This window comes from Cetorhinus maximus, chromosome 21, assembly GCF_964194155.1.
Source record: "Cetorhinus maximus chromosome 21, sCetMax3.hap1.1, whole genome shotgun sequence".
Lineage (NCBI taxonomy): Eukaryota > Metazoa > Chordata > Chondrichthyes > Lamniformes > Cetorhinidae > Cetorhinus > Cetorhinus maximus.
In genome coordinates, this window is record NC_135899.1 from 33,406,463 (window position 1) to 33,428,789 (window position 22,327).

The 22,327-nt window shown below is 44.7% G+C and overlaps 1 pseudogene across 1 annotated transcript; it reads right to left on the bottom strand.

The window, feature by feature from the left end:
- Positions 1–435: 435 nt before the first annotated feature.
- LOC144695288 (uncharacterized) lies at positions 436–22,327 on the bottom strand (annotated as a pseudogene). Its single transcript, XR_013579919.1, has 3 exons — positions 21,404–22,327; positions 21,050–21,179; positions 436–2,825 (listed from the first exon to the last, which is right to left on the bottom strand). The product of XR_013579919.1 is annotated as an uncharacterized LOC144695288 (transcript).

The window sequence follows — 22,327 nt, forward strand, 5'->3', positions numbered from 1 at the left end:
AGGAGCAGCTTCTCCGGTTGCACGTAGATGTCTGCGGTTGTGACGATAGCTCTGGTTGTTCACTTTCACCGTGTACGATCAAGGTGACAACTTCTCTACACAGGACCCAAGTTGCCAAGTGAGCTGACTTTTGTTGAGTGTGTTGAATGTTTTCACTCTGACCGGCTCTCCAACTCTCAGCTCTGGCAATGATGTGGCAGCTCTATCAAAGTGAAATTTATCTTTTTGTCGTTTCACTTTGATCTTGTCACTCACTCCCTGTTACTGCTTCTGGCCTCAGTGGTTTTTTAGCTGTTGGAAGAGTAGTCTGGATGCAGCGTGACATTAGTCACTGGACTGGACAACTTTCCATGCCTTTGGTAAGTGTGTTTCTCCACTCTAAGATTGCCTTGTGCACATCTGTGCTGGGTCCAGTCGATTTTATGATAATCCCTTTGGCAATTTTCACCGCTGCCTCAGCCTTTCCATTTGACTGGGGATAATGTGGAGATGATGTGTGGCGCTGAATTTCCCAATCGTTCATCAAGTGTCCGAATTCTTCACTCATGAATTGAGGGCCATTGTCACTCATCACAATGTCAGGAATGCCATGACGACTGAAGTGTGCTTTCAGGCTTTCTACAACCTTACTGGTAGTTGTTGACGTCAGCTGGTCTAACTCCCAGTAGTCTGAATAGTAGTCGACTGTGACAGGATAATCAGTTCCAGTGAGAGTGAAGAGGTCTTCTCCAAGTTTCATCTATGGTCTGTCTGGGATGTCATGAGTCATGAGCAGCTCTTTATCTTGTTTAGCTTGATGTTCATTACAAACACTGCACTGGCTGGCGTGGTCCTTAATCTCATTGCTCATGTTTGGCCAGTAAAGCACTTCTCTTCCCTCCCTCAGACTAGACTCGATTCCTTGATGGTTTGTGTGGATGAGCTTCAGCATCTCTTTTCTCATCTCTTTAGGGATAATGACCCGAGTCCCTTTGTACAAGATGCCATCTTGGGTGATCACTTCATCTCTGTCTGCCCAATACAGCAACAGGTGTGTCCTTGATGGTTTCAGGCCATCCTTTCATCACAACTTCCTGTAACATCTGAAGAGTTGTATCTCATCGTGCAGTTTTCGTGATCTGAGCAAGACGCTTGTCTGTCAGATTCAATGTCTCTGCTGGGTTGATGACTTCCAGAGCATGTCGTGCTGTTGCTTCTTGTTGAATCTGGAAGATTTCACATTCTGTACCAGCATCATCAACTTCCTTCAGAGAGAATGCAGCTCTCGACAGCATGTCGGTGATGTACATCTGCTTCCCTTGCTTGTACTTCACTTCCAAATGATATCACTGCAAATGAAGTAACATCCTTTGCAAAAGCTTTGGAGCAGATAGAAGTGGTTTGAAAAATATGCTTTGAAGTGGCTTGTGGTCAGATTCTACCATCACTTTCTCTCTCCCAAATAATACTCATTGAAATACACACAAGCAAAGACAAAAGCCAGGCTCTCTTTCTCAATGTGTGTACAATGTCATTCAGTTTGTGTTAACGCTCTGGATGCAAACACAACTGGTTGTCCTTGCTGCATGAGGGTTGCTCCAAGTCCTGTTTCACTACAAGGTGACTTCATCATTGACATCATCGTACCTCAGCACTGGCGTTGTCGTCACTAGTTGTTTAATGTGAGTGAAAGCTGCTTCTTGTTCTGTGCCCCAATATCTCTGAACACCCTTTGCAGTGAGCTTGTGTAGAGAGTCACACTCTGATGAATTAAATTGGGCAAGAATTTGGAGAGGTAGTTCACAAATCCAACAAATCGTTAAACTCCTTCCCATCAGTTGTCAGTTCCCATGTGGGTTTACTGATGTTTTGGGAGCTCCAACAACTGTGTGAAAGCTTTACTACAGTATTCACACAAATAGGGATTTTCCTGTGTGAGTACATTTATGGGCCAGGCGAGATGCTGACTGTAACAGCCTTGTCATACTCCTCAAACACAAATGGTTTCTCCCTGTGTGAATCCTCTGGTGTCCCAGGAGGGTTGAAAGCATCACAAAAGCTTTATAGTAAACATCACATTCGAAGCGTTACTCCGCAATATGGCTCCTCTGATGGAGTAGGAGGTTCGATGATTGTGGGAATGATTTGCCGCACACGTCACACATGAACGGTTTCTCCCCTGTGTGAATGCATTGGTGTCTGCGGAGGTTCGATGAGCCCGAGAATGATTTGTCGCACACCTCACATGTGAATGGTTTCTCCCCTGTGTGAGTGCGTTGGTGTATGCGGAGGGTGGCTGACTCCGAGAATGATTTGTTGCACATCTTGCATGTGAATGGTTTCTCCCCAGTGTGAATGCGTTGGTGTACACGTAGTGCTGATGACCACGAGAATGATTTGGTGCACACCTCGCACGTGAATGGTTTCTCCCCTGTGTGGACTGGCTGATGGACCAAGAGTTTCGAAAATTTTGTGAAGGCTTTGTCACATACCTCACACTTGAACGGTTTTTCCCCTGTGTGAATGCGTTGATGTACAAGGAGGGTCGATGACTGCGAGAATGATTTGTCACACACTGCACATGTGAATGGTTTCTCCCCTGTGTGAATCCGTTGGTGTCTGCGGAGGCTCGATGCCTGTGAGAATGATTTGTCGCACATCTCACATGTGAACGGTTTTTCCCCTGTGTGAATCCGCTGGTGGGCAAGTAGATTGGAGGCCTGGGTGAAAGCCATCTCACAAACTTCACACCTGAAGGGCTTTTCCCCTGTGTGCTTCCGCTGGTGTCTCAGGAGGCTCGATGATGTCACAAAAGCTTTATCGCACATCTCACACTTGAAGGGTTTCTCTTCCATGTAGGTGCCCTTGTGTTAACAGTGTTTGTATCAGATGCACCCTCCGTGTTAGGAGATCTTATGAGACTCCTCAATAATCTTATTTACAAACTCCTTATACACCTCTCACTTGTTGGAATGAGTCAGTGGCTCATGAGTCTCGATGAATGATTGAAGCTCTCACCACACTTGGAACCCACTCATACTTCTTCGTAGCCTCACCCTGACCAATCACCTATAGCAAAACCTTCGGAAAGGTTGGTTCTGATGGAAGGTTCCACACCACTGACCAGTTTCAGATCTGATGATATGTCAAAGCTCCCCTGACCCGAACGATTTGCAGATAATGGTTTCACTGCCCAACCTTCTCTGTGTTGAGCAATGCTGTGAAGGGACGGGATGTCTTCCCACAGTTGTGCAGTTGTTCCTTGGGTGATGGTTAGGATCTATCTGTGGTGTCTATCCACTCTGTATTCTCTGGTGTCATACGGTGCAATCCTTCTGTAAAACAGGAAAAGGAAACATGATTCCTCCAACTCCCTCTCCTCCTTTGCTGAAGGGGCTGACTCCTCAGTTAGAGACTGTTCCACAGTGAGTGCCAGTCTGCTATTCCCCTGGGTGGGGATCAGATACAAGTCCTTTCTTTTTCCTCACTTGACTGTCACACACCCTCTGTTTCCAGCAGGGACACTGGATAGTGACCAGGAGCAGACAACGTGGCTACTTTCTTCCTCTGCCCAGCCCCCATTTTCCCAGGCACCATGAGGACAATGGAAAAGACAGTTGGGTGGAGTGTAAAACGGGCTATCAATTCGCTGTGAACTCGAGTCGTGCTGGTGAAGACCAGTTTTACCCTGAGAGCATGTGTTTAATATAAAAAACACTCAGGAGAAATGTTAATTCAATGGAGATTATGAAATTTCTCCCCTTGTTTTCCAAAATTATTTGAAGAAAATACACTGGGCAGAAAGTACTAGAAGCTGAGGAAAATATTGCTTCAGTGTAGCTGATTGAAGGATTCTGGTTTATCCTGGGAAATTAGATACACTGCACTCGCTCAGACTGCACATCCCAAATTCAGCTATCAGCCACAGCACTGGGCAAAACTATCAAATCCAAGCCCAGGCTTTTGGAAAAGACCGAGGCCTTCAGGTAAAATCTTTAAAGAAGGCATTAATAGAGATTTCAATAAATGTGTCTCCAGGTATGGCAGCCAAATTGCTATGGTGCTGGATTAACAATCCAGAGATTGAGAGTTCAAATCCAACCACAGAAAGTTACATACATAGAATTACAGTGCAGAAACAGGCCATTCGGCCCAATTGGTCCAGGCTGGTGTTTATGCTTCACACGAGCCTCCTCTCACCCCTCTTCATCTCACCCTATCAGCATATCCTTCTGTTCCTCTCTCCCTCATGTGCTTATCTAGTTTCCCCTTAAAGACATCTATGCTGTTCACCTCAACCACTCCATTTGTGAAACGGAATTTAATTAATTTTAGAATCTGTGGAATAGAATCAAAATAAAAACATGAAAATGTTCAGGTTGCCCTAAAAACCCGAACATTGTCCTTCAAGGAAGGGAACCTGCTACAACTGCCTGGTCTGGTCTACATGTGACTCCAGTCCCACACAATATGGTTGACTCTGAACTGCCCTCTGATGTGGCCCAGCAAACAATGATAAACAATCACTATAAAGTCTCAATAATACGAGGAAAATCAGATACATCTGGACAATCCTGGCATTGTGTCAGAATAAGATTAAGGTGATCTCAGCCCAGTGAAATCTGTAAAGTCTCTCTTACCAAGGTCTGAGGACAAGTACCCAAGTGAGGAGAGCTGCCCCACAGACTGGTCAAGTAGCAGTGATACTCACTGAATCGTATCAATCTGGAAACATCCCAGACTCCTCCGTTACCATCCCTGGGTATGTCCCATCCCACTGGCAGGTGGGGAAGTCTCAATATTGACTCCATGGAGTCTCATGGCTTCAGGTCAAACAAGTTCAAGGAAAATGACCACTCCCCTCCCAACTGATGAATGAGTACTTCACCATGTTAATCATCACTAGGGAAGTAGACTAAGGGCAGATTCCAAAACTGGGTATCCATGAGGTGCAGTGAGCCATCAGCAGCAGCAGGATTGTTTTCCACCACAATCTCACAGCCCAGCACATCCCTCATTCCATGATTATCATCAGACCAGCAGACAGACATGTCAGGAGCAACATTGGCTCCCTCTCTGCCGCTTACGTCTCTGCCCACTGCCTCTCCTCTGTCTGGCCTGAGACCAGGAATTACCGCCAACCCCACCCCCCCACCCCATCCATGCAGGGAGGGGACTGCAGCCTGAAGGTGCATCCTTCAGTGCTCCTTGACACACTGAGTTTGAACTAGTGTGCAGCCATTCCTACCCTGCTCTGCTGCCAGTTATACGTTATAACCCAATCTCCCTTTACAATGAGTCTGCTCCCTCACTGGGAGACTGCTTCACAGCGAGGGTCAGTAGGATAGTGAACCATGAGGGGAATCACACTGCTCCTACTGAACTTTCTGACTTTTTACTCAGCAGCAATAAACAAGAACTTCCATTTATATAGCACCTTTGACACAGTTCAATGTCCCAACCTATTTGGCAAGTGTTAACAAAATTTGGGAGCTTGCTGTGCTCACACTGACTGCCAAGTTTCCTACATTACAACAGTGACCACACTTCAAAGTACTTCACTGGCTGTAAGGAGCTTTGAGATGTCTGGTGGTCGTGAAAGGCCCTCTATAAATGCAGGTCTTTCTTTTCTAATGAGGTTACAGAGGTGTTGGGAGGGGTTTTTTCTTTATTCATTTACAGGATGTGGGCATCGCTGGCTGGGCCAGCATTTATTGCCCATCCCTAACTGCCCTTGAGAAGGTGGTGCTGAGCTGCCTTCTTGAACCGCTGCAATCCCTGTGGTGTAGGTACACCCACAGTGCTGTTAGGAAGGGAGTTCCAGGGTTTTGACCCAGTGACAGTGAAGGAACAGTGATATACTTACAAGTCAATATGGTGAGTGGCTTGGAGGGAAACTTCCAGGTGGTGGTGTTCCCATCTATCTGTTGTCCTTGTCCTTCTACGTGGTAGTGGCCGTGGGTTTGGTAATTTCCTGCAGTGCATCTTGTAGATGGTACACATTGCTACCACTGTACATCGGTGGTGGAGGGAATGAATGTTTGTGGATGGGGTGCCAATCAAGTGGGCTGCTTTGTCCTGGGTGGTGTCGAACATCTTGAGTGTTGTTGGTGCTGCACTCATCCAGGCAAGCGGGGAGTATTGCATCACACAGGAATGCCTACCTTGAAGAAGATTTGCTCTTCTCTCCGTCAGGATTTTCGTATCTCTCTTTTGCCTTGTTCACCTTCATTGCTTTCCATTTCTCTCCTGGTGTTTGACAAGGTGTTTACTAAAACCCACTTTCACAGCCATATTTCCTTCCTCAGTGACTGTCTCCGTCTCCGACTTACCCTACGTGGATTTCACCTGAAGTTCCATCCCTCATGTTTCGAACCCACCCAGGGTTACAGGTATCTCCGGGACATACAACGCTCCTCGGACTGCTGTTCTCGTCGCATTCTGAGATCCACACTCAGTGCCATGCATCGCCATATGAACACACTCGACCTCTCCCTCCAGCAGCACCGACGGACCCTTTTTCAAAGCTGTGCGTGTCCCCAGTTTCATTTTAATCTTCATCTCATCCGACGCCTCAACAAGAAACTTTGTCGCTTCATTTCAGGTGCAAAGGAACGCAAGCTCCAACAACTCACCGACACCAACGCCCATCCAGGACCCTCCACCCCTGCCTGTCCCTCTGTCCCCATCCCGTCTTCCAATCCCAGCCCCTGCCGTGTATTCACCATATCCTCTGACCTTTCCCTCTCCGACGCTGAACGTTCAGTGCTCAGCAAAGGACTTAGTTTCATACCCTTACGCCCTCATCTCAATGAATTTCGGGCTTGGCACGATGCTGAACTCAGCTTTTATTTCACCTCTCTTCTATTTTTACTTATTTCTGTTGAAGGGTCATTCGGACTCAAAACGTTAACTGTGCTCCTCTCCGCAGATGCTGCCAGACCTGCTGAGTTTTTCCAGGAATTTTTGTTTTTGTTTTGCATCACACTCCTGACTTGTGATGATGGACAGGCTTAGGGGAGTCAGGAGGTGAGTTACTTGCTGCAGGATTCCTAGCCTATGATCTGCTCTTGTAGCCAGTTCAGTTTCTGAACTGAAAAGACAAGAAACATCCAGATCCCAACACACAGACAGAACTGACCATTCACAGTCCACAGGATAATAACCAGCTCCCAACACACACACACAGAACTCAACAATAGGAAATCAGTAAGAATCCTCAGACACTCTGCACCTCCCAGATAATTACACCTCACCTTCTCATATTCAGTAATGAGCCATCAACAAAAGTCAGCCTGTAAATCAGAAGGGAAATGCTTCCAATAAACACACTCAATATCCAACACAGCTCCAGGCAAACAGTTCAGCACAAAGCACCGAGTAAACAGCTCTCTCAGCTGGATGTTCTCACACAGCATAAGGGGCATTTCCACAGCTGATTCCCCACAGGATAGTCAGGCTGCCTGAAGATTAGTGTGGATATTATGTGATGTAATTATTATAAATTGTGTTCGTTCACTCACCATCTCCTGAGTTGGTTTTGAGTCCCTACAGGAAGTGAAGCAGCTGTGGAACAGGAAGAGGAGAGAATGGGCAGAGTGGGTGGGGCTCTCTGATTGACGTCTCTCACAGCCAATCCAAATATTTCTGGAGTAACATGAGTTTCCTGAAGTTTGGGAAACTGACCGGTGAAACGGAGGCGACTTTGAGCAGCAGATCAGGTGGGGATTTAAACTTGTCATTGTCCCATCTGAATAAAACCTCACTTATTGCAGCTGCTGTCTCAGTTCCCCTGGTAAATGTTTGACAGAGATTTCTAGTGTGGGAATAACATTCTTCATCCTCGGAGGCTTTCAAACTGACAGCATTAATCTACAGCAGTGTAAGGGACTAACATACCATAGGAGTTCTGTATGCTGGCAGCCTGAGAAAGAGATTTGTACCATGCAGACATATCTGTAAAAGGCTAAATCAGTCTTGAATAAAGGATCCACATTATTGTGTTACTGATCCCATCCTGAGTGGTCAGTGCCTTTGTGGGCATATAGCTATCACAGAGTTTAACATAACACAAGTTAGCCTCGGATGTGTTTGATAACAGATCAGAAGAGTAAGACCCATGGCATTCGAGGCAGCAATGACATGCAGTGGCTTGATTAGCACATGCACAGGACGGAGGGGCATAGGAAAGGAGGACTCGAGAGAGGGGCACAGGAGAGAAGATGCAGGAGGGAACACACAGGAGGGAGGGAGACAGGAAATTGACTCAGGGACTCAGGTGATTCTGTGACTTAGAGAGCTAGTCTCTGACACAGCGTGTGAGGTGGGGCTCATTGTGTGAGTATATGCTGCATGAGTTGACATCTGACAGCCCAGGGGTCACCTCCTGTGGAAGTTTAGCTCCCCTCAACTCCAAGTTTAGGGACACTACATTCACCCCATCCAGTTCCTCTCCCGGGATGTCCCAGTCCAGAGTTGAGTACTTCAGGGACTTAAGCAGAGGAAGGGAAAGAGATGTTTGGTTGCTTTTACCTAAACTTTATCAGCCTGCAGGAATTTGATTCAGGAGAAGTTAGTTAATTGTTGAGTATCTGGTAAGTGATTAAGGTTTATTCAATTCCTAAGGTTCAAAATAATATGTTTTGAGCGGGAGAGGATAAAAGGTACGGACTGAGAGGCTTACCTGCAGTGAGACCTGTGGCGGTGTGACATCACAAACCAAAACATGATGCGAGTGCAGGGAAAGCAGCTGATTGGTGAGTAGGATTGGTGAGTATTTCTAGTTTTTAAAGGAAAAGTAAGGTCTTTAGGTTGTGTTTAGGTCTCTCATCTTTTTGTTCTCTATGTTTCTTAAATATAGCTTGTTAAGTATAAGATCAATACTGGTGTAAAAAAAATTAATTATAATAAAGTGTAAAGAGCGGTGTTTCTTCAAGTATAAAGAGCAGTATAAAATCAATTAGAGCAATTAATTGATAAGTTAATGAGGGCATGACAGGTGACGTGTTGCTGCTGCAACATATGGGAGCTGCTGGACACCAAAGTGATCCAGAGCAAACACATCTGTAGTATGTATTAGCTGCTTAAGGAACTTCGGATCCGAGTTGAGGAGCTGGAGTCTGAGCTGTAGACATTGCGCCACATCAGGGAGGGGGAAAGTTACCTGGACACTTTGCTCCAGGAGGCAGTCACACCCAAAAATTAGATCATTCAAATTTCGTCTGTGATTAGGGACAGGAGGGTGTGACTGCAGGTGAGGCATGTATGAAGACCCAGGGGGTGGTGTTCGAGGAGCCTTGGCCCCTGCAATTGTCCAACAGTTACGAGGTTCTTGCAAACTGTGTGGGCGAGAGCAGGGACTGCAGGAAGGATGAACAAACTAACCACGGCACCATGGTACAGGGGACCATTCAAGTAGGGGGAGGAAATAGGGATGTAGTAGTGGTAGGGGACAGTGTAATTAGGGGGATACTGTTCTCTACAGCCCTGAGCCTGAGTGCCAAAGGCTGTGTTACCTGCCCGGTGCCAGGGCTAAGGACATCTCCTCAGAGCTGGAGAGGAGCTTGGATTGGGAGGGGAGGGATCCACATTGTTGTCGTCCACATTGGTACCAATGACATTGATAGGACTAGAAAGGAGGTTCTGCTGAAAGAATTTGAACAGTTGGGAGCTAAGTTAAAAAACAAAACCTCCAAGGTAATAATCTCAGGATTGCTACCTGAGTCAGGGGCAAACTGGATGGAGTAAATAAAGTCAAGGAGTTAAATGCGTTGCTCAGAGATTGGTGTGGGAGGAATGAGTTTCAGTTCATGGGGCAGTGGCACCAGAACTGGGGTAGAAAGGAGCTGTCCCGGTGGGGCGGGCTTCACTTAAACCATGTTGGGACCAGTGTCCTGGCGAATCAAATAACTCGGGCTGTAGAGAGGGCTTTAAATTAAATGTCAGGGGGATGGATTCTAGAGAGGGGATATGTAGGCTTACAAAGCAAAAGGATATGGCAACTATTTAGGTAATGATACCCAGAGTGTGACAGGAAGGAACAGAGTGCACAAACGTTTTTAAAAAGCAGCAAATAGAGTCAAAGGGGGAAAAATGGTAAAAAGGCAAAATTAATGGCTCTTTACTTAAATGCACGTAGTGTTCGGAACAAAATAAATGAATTAACGGCACAAATAGAGGTTAATGGACATGATCTTATAGCCATTACGGAGACATGGTTACAAGGAGATCAAAGCTGGGAACGAAATATTCAGGGGTATGTGACTTTTCGAAAGGACAGGCAGGAAGGAAAGGGTGGTGGGGTAACTTTGTTAGTACAAGATGGAATAAGTATAATAGCAAGAAAGGATCTTGGATTGGAAGATATAGAATCCATATGGGTGGAGGTAAGAAATAGCAAGGGGAAGGAGGCACTGGTAGGAGTGGCCTGTGGGCCCCCTAGCAGTAGCTATACTGTAGGACAGAGAATAAAGCAGGAGATAATGAGGGCATGTAAAAAAAAGGCAGTACATTAATCAAGGATGACTTTAATCTTCATGTAGATTGGGAAAATCAAATTGGCCGAGGTAGCCACGAGCAAGAATTCATAGAGTGTATTCGGGACAGTTTCATAGGACAATATGTTGTGGATCCAACCAGGGATCAAGCTATTTTGGATCTGGTAATGTGTAATGAGGTAGGTTTAATAAATGATCTCAGAGTAAAAGATCCCCTAGGAAACAGTGATCATAACATGATAGAAATTAGCATTCAGTTTGGGAGTGAGAAACTTGGGTCGGAAGCAACTGTGTTAAACTTAAATAAGCACAATTATGAAGGAATGAGGGCAGAGTTGGCTGGAGTGGACTGGGAAAGGAGTTTAGCAGAAAAGACGGTTGATGAACGATGGCAGACATTTAAGAAAATACTTCATGACTCACAACAAGATATGTCCCAATGAGGAAGAAGGATTCAAGGAAGGGGATAAACCAACCATGGTTAACCAAGGAAGTTAAGGATAGTATCAAATTGAAAGAAAAAACATACAATGTGGCAAAGATTAGTGGTAAGCCAGAGGATTGGGAAAGTTTTAAAACCAAAAGATGACCAAAAAAAAAGGAGGGAGAAAATAAACTTTGAGGGTAAGCTAGCAAGTAATATAAAAATGGACAGTAAGAGCTTCTTTAAATATATAAAAAGAGAGAGTGTCACGACCCACTGGGGATGTAATAACAAGCCCTACTTGTTCCCCAAGACACAACAAATGTGAAAAAAGTTTGATCAAACCACTAAGTTGCTCCAATTCTACCTAACTGTTTAATTTAACAGAACACCAGGTTTATAAACTTAATAAGTAAATAACTGTTGATTGAACAAATCATTGTTAACCAGTGGCAAAAGAAGGAAATATGAACTGCTAATTTCTAACACTATAACTTAAACTCTACCCCTTTTTAAATCCCTATACACACACAAAAAAGACACATAAGGCACACAAAAACATGGATTTTAAGGGTGGGATAAAAGGGTTCAATAGCACCAATTCCACCGTACAGGATTTGATGGGTTGATTTTGATCGATATCTTCCAAATTCCTTTCAGTTCTTGTTGATGATACAAGGTGGTCTCCCAGCACTTTCAGTCTTTAGTTCACTGGTTGAGCTCTTGCCTTTCAATGTCTGTAACAGTAATTTTCGCCTTTGCCTCTTGCAGGGGTTTTCAGAGAGAGAGCAGGTTATAGAGATGAGAAGAAAAGCCTGCAAGCTATTATTGTAGAATTACTGGAATCTTCCACAGACAGGAGAAAGGGGTTTTAGGTCTTGTTCCTTTCAGGCTAGGAGCTATTCAGCTGCACAGCTTCTCACACAATACCTGGTCATCTGGTCAGGAGCCAATTGAATGCTGTTGTCAGACAGCTCCCTTGGTCCAGGGTTTCTTTCTGGCATCATCCTGTCTTTAATGACACACTCTGTTCCAGGACTGCAACACTGTATATATCTCTCATCCTGTTCCAGTGGATATGTCTTTCAACCTGCAGCCATTGTAATTTTAACCCACAGTCCAACAGAAAATAAAAATATATGTTCTTTACAACAGTCCAACAAAAATAAAAAGATATGCTCCTTACAAGAGGCCAAAGTGAACATAGGCCCCTTAGAGACTGAGCCGGGGGAAATAATAATAGGGAACCAGGAAATGGCAGAGGAGTTGAATAAATGCTTTGGAGCAGTCTTCACAGTAGAAGACACGAATAGCATTCCAAAAATGCTAAATAATCAAGGGACAAAAGTGGGGGGGGGAGGAAATAAATACAATAACTATCACTAGAGAAAAAGTACTAGGGAAACTAATAAGGCTAAAGGCCAATAAGTCCCCTGGACCTGATGGGTTGCATCCTAGGATATTAAGGAAAGTAGCTACAGAGATAGTGGATGCACTGGTAGTAATTTTCCAAGAATCCTTAGATTCTGGAAAAGTACCTGAGGATTGGAAAACTGCCAATGTAACACCCTTATTGAAAATGGGAGGCAGACAAAACAGGTAACTATAGGCCAGTTAGCTTAACATCTGTCATTGGGAAAATGTTACAGAGTCAATCATAAAGGATGTAATAGCAGAGCAATTAGAAATACATAATATAATCAAGCAAAGTCAGCATGGCTTCATGAAGGGGAAATCATGCCTAACAAATTTATTAGAATTCTTTGAGGAGGTAACAAGTAGGATAGATAAAGGGGAACCAGTAGATGTAATATATTTGGATTTCCAAAAGGTGTTTGATAAGGTACCGCATGGATAGAGGATTGGATAACTAATAGAAGACAGAGAGTTGGGGTAAGGGGGGGCATTTTCAGGATGGCAACCTGTAACTAGTGGAGTGCCACAAGGATCAGTGCTGGGGCCACAATTATTTGCAATATATATTAATGACTTGGAGGAGGGAAATGAATGTACTGTCACCAGGTTTGCAGATGACACAAAAATAGTTGGGAAGGCAAGTAGTGAGGATGACACAAAGAGTCTACAGAGGGATATAGACAGGTTAAGTGAGCGGGCAAAAACTTAGCAGATGGAATATAATATGGGAAAAAGTGAGTGAAGCACTTGGCAGGAAGAATAGAGGAGCTGAATGTAATTTAAACGGAGAAAGACTGCAGAAGGCTGCAGCACAGAGGGATTTGGGAGTCCTTGTGCATGAATCACCAAAAACTAACATACAAGTTTAGCAGGTAATAGGGAAGGCAAAAGGAATGTTGGCCTTTATTTCAAAGGGAATGAAGTATAAAAATAGGGAAGTTTTGCTAAAACTGTACAAGGCACTAGTTAGACCACACCTAGAATACTGTGAACAGTTTTGGTCCCCTTATCTAAGGAAAGATATACTGGCATTGGAGGCAGCCCAGAGAAGGTTCATTAGGTTGATCCCGGGGATGGAGGGATTTTCTTATGAGGAGAGGTTGAGTAGGTTGGGCCTGTACTCATTGTAGTTTAGAAGAATGAGAGGTGACCTTATTGAAACATATAAGATTCTTAGGGGGTTTGACAGGGTAGATGTTGAGAGGCTGTTTCCCCTTGTGAGAGAGTCGAGAACCAGAGGGCATAATCTCAGAATAAGGCATCACCCATTTAAAACAGAGATGAGGAGGGATCTCTTCTCTCAGAGGGTAGTTAATCTGTGGAATTTTTTACCGCAGAGGGCTGTAGAGACTGGATCATTAAGTATATTCAAGGCTGAGATAGACAGATTTTTAATCAGTAAAGGGATCAAGGGTTATGGGGAAAAGGCAGGAAAGTGGAGTTAAGGATTATCAGATCAGCCATAATCTCATTGAATGGCAGAGCAGATTTGATGGGCCGAATAGCCTACTTCTGCTCCTATGTCTTGTGGTCTCTCCTGGCATGTCCCAGTCCATTCACCTATCCCAGTTCCTCTCTTGGGCTGTCCCAGTCTAGGCCTTGTTTGAAAGTGATATTGTTCAGTGTGCCACATACTAGGATGATTGTGGCAATTCTCTCTCTGGGGAATACTGTGACCCATCCCCTGGTGTAGGCAGTACCTGAAATAGTTCTTCAACATCCCACTAGCTTCTCTCTGTGAGCTGACTCAGAGAAACATGGGCATCAATAAACAACACCACCTCCTCAGTGTGCGGCGCATGAAATGGTAGCATCAGCCACGGAAGGAAGAGATGGACTTTGTCCCTAATCAGGTCACTCACCTTCCCCCAATATGGGTCTGATGTCCGGGTTCCTGACAATAAAGCATTGTGGAATGATCCAGAGTGAGTGACGTTCACATGGAGTATTCTCAGACGGACATTACACACTACATGAAGGAGGGAAATTGCTTTCTGTTCAGGTAGCTCTGAGTCTCCTCGGGTGACCTTCAATGCCATGTGAGTGTTATCAATTGCTCCCAGCACCTTGGGGAAGCAGCTTTTCCATAAAACTCCAGTCACCTCTGCTGCTGCTCTCTGACTGTTGCATTAAATTTGATAAATTCATTTACTTTGCAGAGTAACTTATTCTCCTCTGCTCCTATCTCTCCTGTTCCTCTTTCCCCATCCTATTCTTTCTCTCTCCTCCTCTCCTTATCTCTCCACATTCACTGTCACTCTCTCCCACCCTATCTCTATTCCTCCACCTCTCTCCCTGCTCCCCGCCTTTCTCTCTCCCCTTTTTCTCCTCTTCCAGCATTAGAAAGGTAAGAGGGATAGAGAGAAAGTTCACCATTTTAAATTCTATCATAAATGGAAAAAGCAAAGCAGAAACTCCATACAATATTGTTGATGTAATAATGTAATTATTATGTTAAACAATTTTTAACTATTTTTCCCATTTATGTGACACAAACTATTATCTGTGGGCCTGTAGTTTGCTGAAATAATTGCTGACCACAGCATGTAGACTGAAGTCATGAAATATGACTGACTGTTGGTGCCTGAACGCCCAAAAACCCTGAGTGTAATTTGAAGAGCCGCATCAAACAGGCACAATCGGCAGAAACTCGCCACTCTCATTATTCCCATCTGGGGCCGTGGTCATTTCTGTGGTTGGTACCAGCTTCCTGGGTGATGTTTCATAAACCAGAGTTAAAGATCGTAAAGATCATTAAATCTCAATTTACACTTTGCATAAATTACACTTAAAATTCCTGATAAGGTTAATGTTAAGAAGGTTAAGCCGGATGATGCTGATAAGACTGACAGAAACTAAAGTAAACTTTCAGCCACAGCTAACATGTTAATAGTTGTTGCATGTTTGTCATGGGGTTTTACTAAAGCGGATATTCAAAAAAATTGTGTGTGGCTAATTGAAGTAGTTTTTATTTAGGGACAGTACTGGAATAATCAATCGGGAGTTGGACTTGAACCCACAACCTTGTTCTCTGAGTCAGAGGGTTGTGGGTTCAAGTCCCACTCCAGGAGTTCAGCACAAAAAAGTCATGGCTGACACTCCAGTGCAGGACTGAGGGGTGGAAGAGATTACAGAGATAGGGAGGGGAGAGGCCATGGAGGGATTTGAAAACAAGCTCAAAAACCTCACTAAAACTAACACTGAGCTTTCCTGTGAAGAGTGGGTTATTTCTCGAGTTTTATTCCTGACAGACTGTTAGAACTGTGCCTAAACAATAGAACTTTCATGAGTGAATGAAAGCAGAATGGTTAATCAGCAGTACTGATTGAAGACAATCCCTAAAGATGTCCATTCCAGCTGACACCAGGGACTTTACCACCTTCCACAGCTTCAGGAACCCAGACACAAAGACAACACTGACACCTGCAGCTCTAACTAGTTACCACTTTAAATCAAATCAAACTTTCAGGCTGCCAGTTTACAGGGGGAAAAGCATTCTGTACACAGCCTTGGCACTTAACCCCTTAGAAACTGAATCTAATAGACCAGAAATATTGAAGCTATTGGCAGTCATGGCTTAGTTAGCACTCTCGCCTCTGAGTCAGAAGGTTGTGTGTTCAAGTCTTGCTCCAGGGACTTAAGCACTGAGGCTGACACTCCAGTGCAGTACTGAGGGAATGCTGCACTGTCAACGGGTACCATCTTTTAGATGAGTTAAACCAAGGCCCAGTTGGTCATCTCAAGCAAACGTATAAGTCCCCATGGCACCACGGCATAGAAGAGCGGGAGAGTTATCTCTGATGTCCTGGTCAATATGAATTCTGCAATCACTGTCACAAAAGATGGTCTGATGATTATCACATTGCTCTTTGTGGGAGCTTGCTGTGCACACACTGGCTACCAAGTGACTACACTTCAAAAGTGCGTCATTGGCTGTAAAGTGCACTCGGATGCCCCAAGTTTATTGAAAGTTGATATATAAATGCAAGTCTTTCTTTCTTAGGGAAATGTTATACTTCCTGTGAACTGTAAACTATAAACCCATTGATGGAGAGAGTGTACCAGCTCAAAGTGACATTGACCAATATATTGTGTGTAGGACTCTTACTGTAGGCTCCTGAGTGTTTCAGTGAATAGGAATATACCATGCTGACAAATCAGGTAGATTAGGTTAAATGTACACAGAAGATTGATAGAACAGCAGGCAAACAACACTACAATATTCAGCTCACAGCAAACTTTGAATCAAGCAAAATAACAAAACATTTGAAGATGACTCAAGATCTTTCCCAAAACATGAAATAAATCTTAGAAGATTGTAAGGTGAACATATCACACAGTTATTACATTGAGGTATGATGGGCTGTGGGAACTCAGGTCTGTAGAGACTCATCCCTACTCCCTCACCATACTCAGGATAGTCATCCTCCCAGACAGGAGAGTACAAACATTCCCCATGATATTGGTCAAACACCCTTCACCTGAAGAGGATCTGTCTATAATTCACATTACCAACTAATGCAGTGTCCAATTCTATCCCATACCCACTCCTGAGAGCTGGCTCACTTTACTAACACACACACTCACATCAGGGAAAACTCTCTCAGAATACGACAGACAGAAGTTTCTTTAAAATCCCTGTGCTTTAGTCTGGCTCCCAATTCCAATGGTCAGAAATGACACCGAACTTTAGTGACACAGGATGGAGCTAGTTTCCATCATGCAAACCCACCAATGGTTACAGAGATCCGGTGGTCACATGGGTCCATGGATCAATCAATTTCCATTCCTGGAAGACACTCTTCCCCCAGGTGAGTTGGACAGTGTTTTCTAATTCCCAATTCTCTGCCCTTTGGCCCTCCATTCACCACAATGCTTCTGTAGCCATCAGTCTGATTTAACCACTCCCTTATATCCACATCTTACACCCTTGTTCCCAAAATTACCTTTACTCCCTTCCTGGTCGATCTCCCTGCTTCTCAAGTCCAACTGGTTTAGCCATCCATCGCAACATCTGACTGGACCACATCAAGCACCAGTGATCCTGCTTTCCTCTGCCAAAACTGTTCATTACTCCAGGACCATCCTGAAGGGAAAATGTAACCCACAACTTCTCCTCCCCAAAACCAACTGTGTCCTTGTGGAAGTTATGTTGCAGCTGTACAGAGCTCTGTTTAGACCGTATCTGGAGAACTGTGTTCAGTTCTGGGCACCGCACCTCAAGAAGGATATATTGGCCTTGGAGGGAGTGCAGCGTAGATTCACCAGAATGTTCCTGGGGGAACTTATGAGGACAGGTTGTTCAGACTGAGCTTGCATTCCCTCGAATGTAGAAAATTAAGGGTTCATCTAATTGAGGTGTTTAAGATGATAAAACGAGTTGATAGAGCATTTAGAGAGAAACTATTCCTCTGGTGGGAGAGTCCAGAACATCGCATTAAAATTCGAGCCAGGCTGTTCAGGGGCGATGTCAGCAAACACTTCTTCACAAAAAGGGGACTGGAAATCTGGAACTCTCTCCCCTTTGAAATATGTTCAGGCTGGAGGTAAATTGAAAATTTCAAAACTGAGATTTATAAGTTTATTGTTAGACAAGGGGGTTAAGGTTTACAGAGCCAAGGCAGGTAGATAGAGTTAAGATACGGATCAGCCATGATCTAACTGAATGGTGTAACAGGCTCAAGGAATTACTCCAGTTCCTACATTCCTTAGATTCCTCTCGATTGCCCTCTCCACTCTCATCTCTAACAACAATTGGTCAGTGTCATCCTCTTCAAACTCCAGCTGAGCTTCTGACCCCATAACCCTCTCTCTCACAAAGATCGCCTACTCTCCACTCTGTAACGTCGCGCATTTCCAACACCCTCTCCACTGACCTCCACATTAAACCATCTGCTGTTGAAAGCCTCATCCATCTCTGAGCTCCCCCAATTCTGGCCTTTAGTATATCGGCCCCACTTCCTTCACTTCACCATTGACAACTGTGTTTTCAGCCATCCAGGTTCCATGCTCATGAATTTCCTCCTTAAACCTCTCTGCATCTTTATCTCTCTCTTCTCATTTCATGCCCTCCTTAAGTCTTTTCCCAAACTTTTGTTCATCCTTCCTCCTTGTCAGCTGTCCCTCGATTCGAGCATGACAACCACTCAGGGCTGCAGATTCTGGCATGGGTCATCACGTGACTCATCAGGTCTTGGGGGTGATTGACAAGTTGTCACCATTCTGAAGAATTGAGAGCAAGCTCCTCCCAGTCATTAATGTCAATGAATGAGAGCTTCAGAGTGCCTTTGAAGCGATCTTTTTGCCTTCCTCTGGAATTTTGACAATTTGAGAATTGCGAGAACAGTTGGGGCAAATGTTTTTTAGTCATCCAGGCACAGGCACCAGTCCATCAAAGTTGATGTTGCAGGAGTTTTGTCTCAACGCTGGTGGACCTTGATCTGAGACACAAGCATTGTCATTGGTCCTTCCAGTCTATCTGAAGGATGCAGGGAACACATTGTTGATGGAATTTCTCTTGTGCTCTTCTGACGCGCTCTGCAGTCCATGTCTCGCTGTAGTACAGCAGCAGCGACAATAACTGCTCTGTACACTAGGACTTGAGCTCAATTGTGAAGAGTCTTTTGTTTTTTTTAATTCATGGATTGTAATCCTCACTGGCAAGGCCAGCATTTGCTGCCCATCCAGAATTTCCCTTGAGAAGATGGTGGTTAGCCACCTTCCTGAACCTCTGCAGTCCAAATTCCTGCAGTCAAACACTCTCTGCCTTAGTTTGTAGAAGGCTGAACTATCAAAGCTGATCTGCTGTTGGATGTCCTCGTCAATGGCAGCCTTTTGGGACAGGTGGCTGTTGAGGTTTGGGAATACACAATAACACTGTAGTCATCCACAAATTGTAGGTTCTGTGAGTTTATGGTGGTCAGTTTAGTTTTGGCACGGAGGTGACTAAGGTAAATGAGTTTCCCATCTAGATGGTATTTAATACTCTTACCAGAGGGCAGTTGATCTTTGATGAGGTGAACAGTCACTGTCAGGTAGATTGTAAATAGAATGGGGGCTATCACACAGCCTTGCTTGACACTAGTCTGGATTTTGAAGACTTCTGTTTCAGATCTCCCACTCAAGACAGTCGCAGTCATATCATCATGAAGCAATTGCAGGATTGCGATGAACTTTCTTGGACATCCAAATTATTGGAGCACAATCCACAGAGTCTCACGATTTACTGAGTTAAATGTTTTGGTCACGTCGATGAATGTAATGAAGAATTCCTGGTGTTGTTCTCGATATTTTTCTAGGATTTGTTTGACAACAAAGATCATGTCGGAGGTTCGTCTGGAAGGTCTGAAACCAAGTCAAAGTTCTACGTGATGTCTGTATCCATGTGGGGGACTGATGTCTGCTGGACAGATCATCGACTTATTCGATCGGTGATGAACATCCACCCAGCGCCAAAACATCACAAGGCCCAAAAGTCCAAGAGGAAGAAGATTAATGTCTCAGCCCTAAAACAGCCCGACCGAAGAGAGGAATTCCAGGTGCAGCTCACGACCAATCGGGAAAATCTTCACACATCCAACTCAATTCCCAAACAGTGAGATCAAAATAAAATCAGCTGTACTAAACTCCTGTGCCCAGACCATTGGGTTCGAGCATGGTCATCATTAGGACTGGCTCGACGAACATGACGCTCAAATATATGACCTCCTGAAACAAAAACAATCAGCCTGAAAGTTTCGACAATATGCTGATCATCATGACAAACGAAGCTTTTTTTGAAGTCACCTGGATAATCTATAGATCGAGGTCAAATGAACAAAATCCCCTTCGTTCAGAGGATGGTGTGTCTCTTATTAAGGATGACAGTCCCATCTTAACACTGGAAAGAACATTGTGAAAAACTCCTCAACCATGAATCCACAGTGACAGCTGATGCCCTCCAGTCTATCCCCCAGTGCTTGTGGTAGAATCCATGAGTGAGTCACCATCGATGGGAGAGCTGCAACAAACATTTAAACAGATGAGAAACAACAAAGCCTGTGGCCCTGTTGGTATTCCAGCTGAGGTTTTCCAAGCTGGTGGATGTTTGCTTACATGAAGACTCCATGCACTCATCCTAAGGATTAGGGAGGAAAAGGGAACTCCCTGAACTTCAGGAATGTGACTATTGTAACCATCTTATCCATAGCAGGGAAAATCTTGACACACATTCTCCTGAATCACCTACTTCCTGTGGCTGAGGAAATCCTCCCAGAGACACAGTGACATCTGTGGATAAGCCGGATTCCCTATACATATTGATGTCTTCTTTTGGTGATGTTTGGTGATCTGGTCAAAGGTTAAATTGATCTTCTTGAAACAATTGGACTGATGGTGGGAGAGGTTTGAGACAGACACTGCTGAGACAGACAGTGCTTTGGAACAACAGCTCCCCTGTGTGAGCACTGGAGGGTAAACAACACAGACAACTCTGTGTAATGGAAGCAGGTGACCCGGCTCCAAGTCCATGTGGAGATGTCGGTGTATGGTGAGAGAGGAGGAGTAGGTGAAACAATCCTGTCACACGTCACACTGGACGGGTTTGTCTCCCGTGTGGGTTCACTGACATTTCAGGAGGTCTGACAACTGTGTGAAGGCTTTCTTACAGAACTCACACCGATAGGATTTCTCCCTTGTGTTTGAAACATTAATGGACCAGGAGATACACTGACTGTGTGAAAGCCTTGTCACACACCTCATACCTGAATAGTTTCTCTCCTGTGTGGATCCTCTAGTGCTTCAGGAGATCGGAGGTGTGGGTGAAAATCTTGTCACAAACATTTCACCTGAAGAGTTTCTCCCCTGTGTGAATCCTCTGGTGTCCCAGGAGGATCAAAGATGTCACAAAAGCTTCATCACAAAGGTCACACTTCCATGTGTGGATCCTCTGATGGTGTAGGAGTTTCGATGATCTCAAGAACGATTTGTTGCACACCTCATTAATGGTTTCTCACTTCTATGAGTGCGTTGGTGTGTGCGAAGGTTAGCCGACTGTGAGAATGATCTGCCACACTCCTTGCACATGAATGTGTGAATGCAATGGTGTCTGCGGAGGGTCGATGACTGCGAGAATGATCTGTTGCACACATCACACGTGAATGGTTGCTCCCCTGTGTGAATGCGTTGGTGTCTGCGGAGGGTCGATAACTGCGAGAATGATCTGTTGCACACCTCACATGTGAATGGTTTCTCCCCAGTGTGAATGTGTTGGCGTACAAGGAGATGCAATGATTGCAAGAATGATTTGTTACACACCTTGCATGTGAATGGTTTCTCCCCTGTGTGAATGCATTAGTGTACGTGGAGGGACCGTGATTGTGAGAAGCATCTGTCACACACCTCACACTTGAAAGGCTTCTCCCCAGTGTGCATGCATCGATGTGTCACGAGCGTCGATGACTATGTGAATGCTTGGTCACACACCTCACACTTGAATGGCTTCTCCCCAGTATGGATGCGTCGGTATTTCACGAGCGTCGATGGCACTATGAAGGCTTGGTCGCACACCTCACACCTGAAGGGTTTCTCACCTGTGTGATTCCTCTGGTGGCTCAGGAGCTTCGTAGATGTCGGAAAAACTTCATCACAAATCTCACACTTGTAGGGCTTCTCCCCTGTGTGTATTGTCTGATGGACAAGGAGGCTTGTTGACTGTGTGAATGCTTTGTCACACACCTCGCACGTGAACAGCTTTTCCCCAGTGTGAATGTACCTATGTTCCACGACCGTCATTGACTGTGTGAAGTCTTGGTCAAATACCTCACACTTGAAGGATTTCTCTTCCATTTGGCTGTTCAAGAGATGCACCTTGCATATTAGCAGATCTTATGAGCCTGTGGAGACCTCCTCACACACCTCACACTTCAACAGTTTCCCACCTATAGGAATGAGTCAGTGGTTCATGAGGCTCGATGAATGATTGAAGCTCTCACCACACTTGGAGCCACTCACACTTCTTCCCAGCCTCACCCTG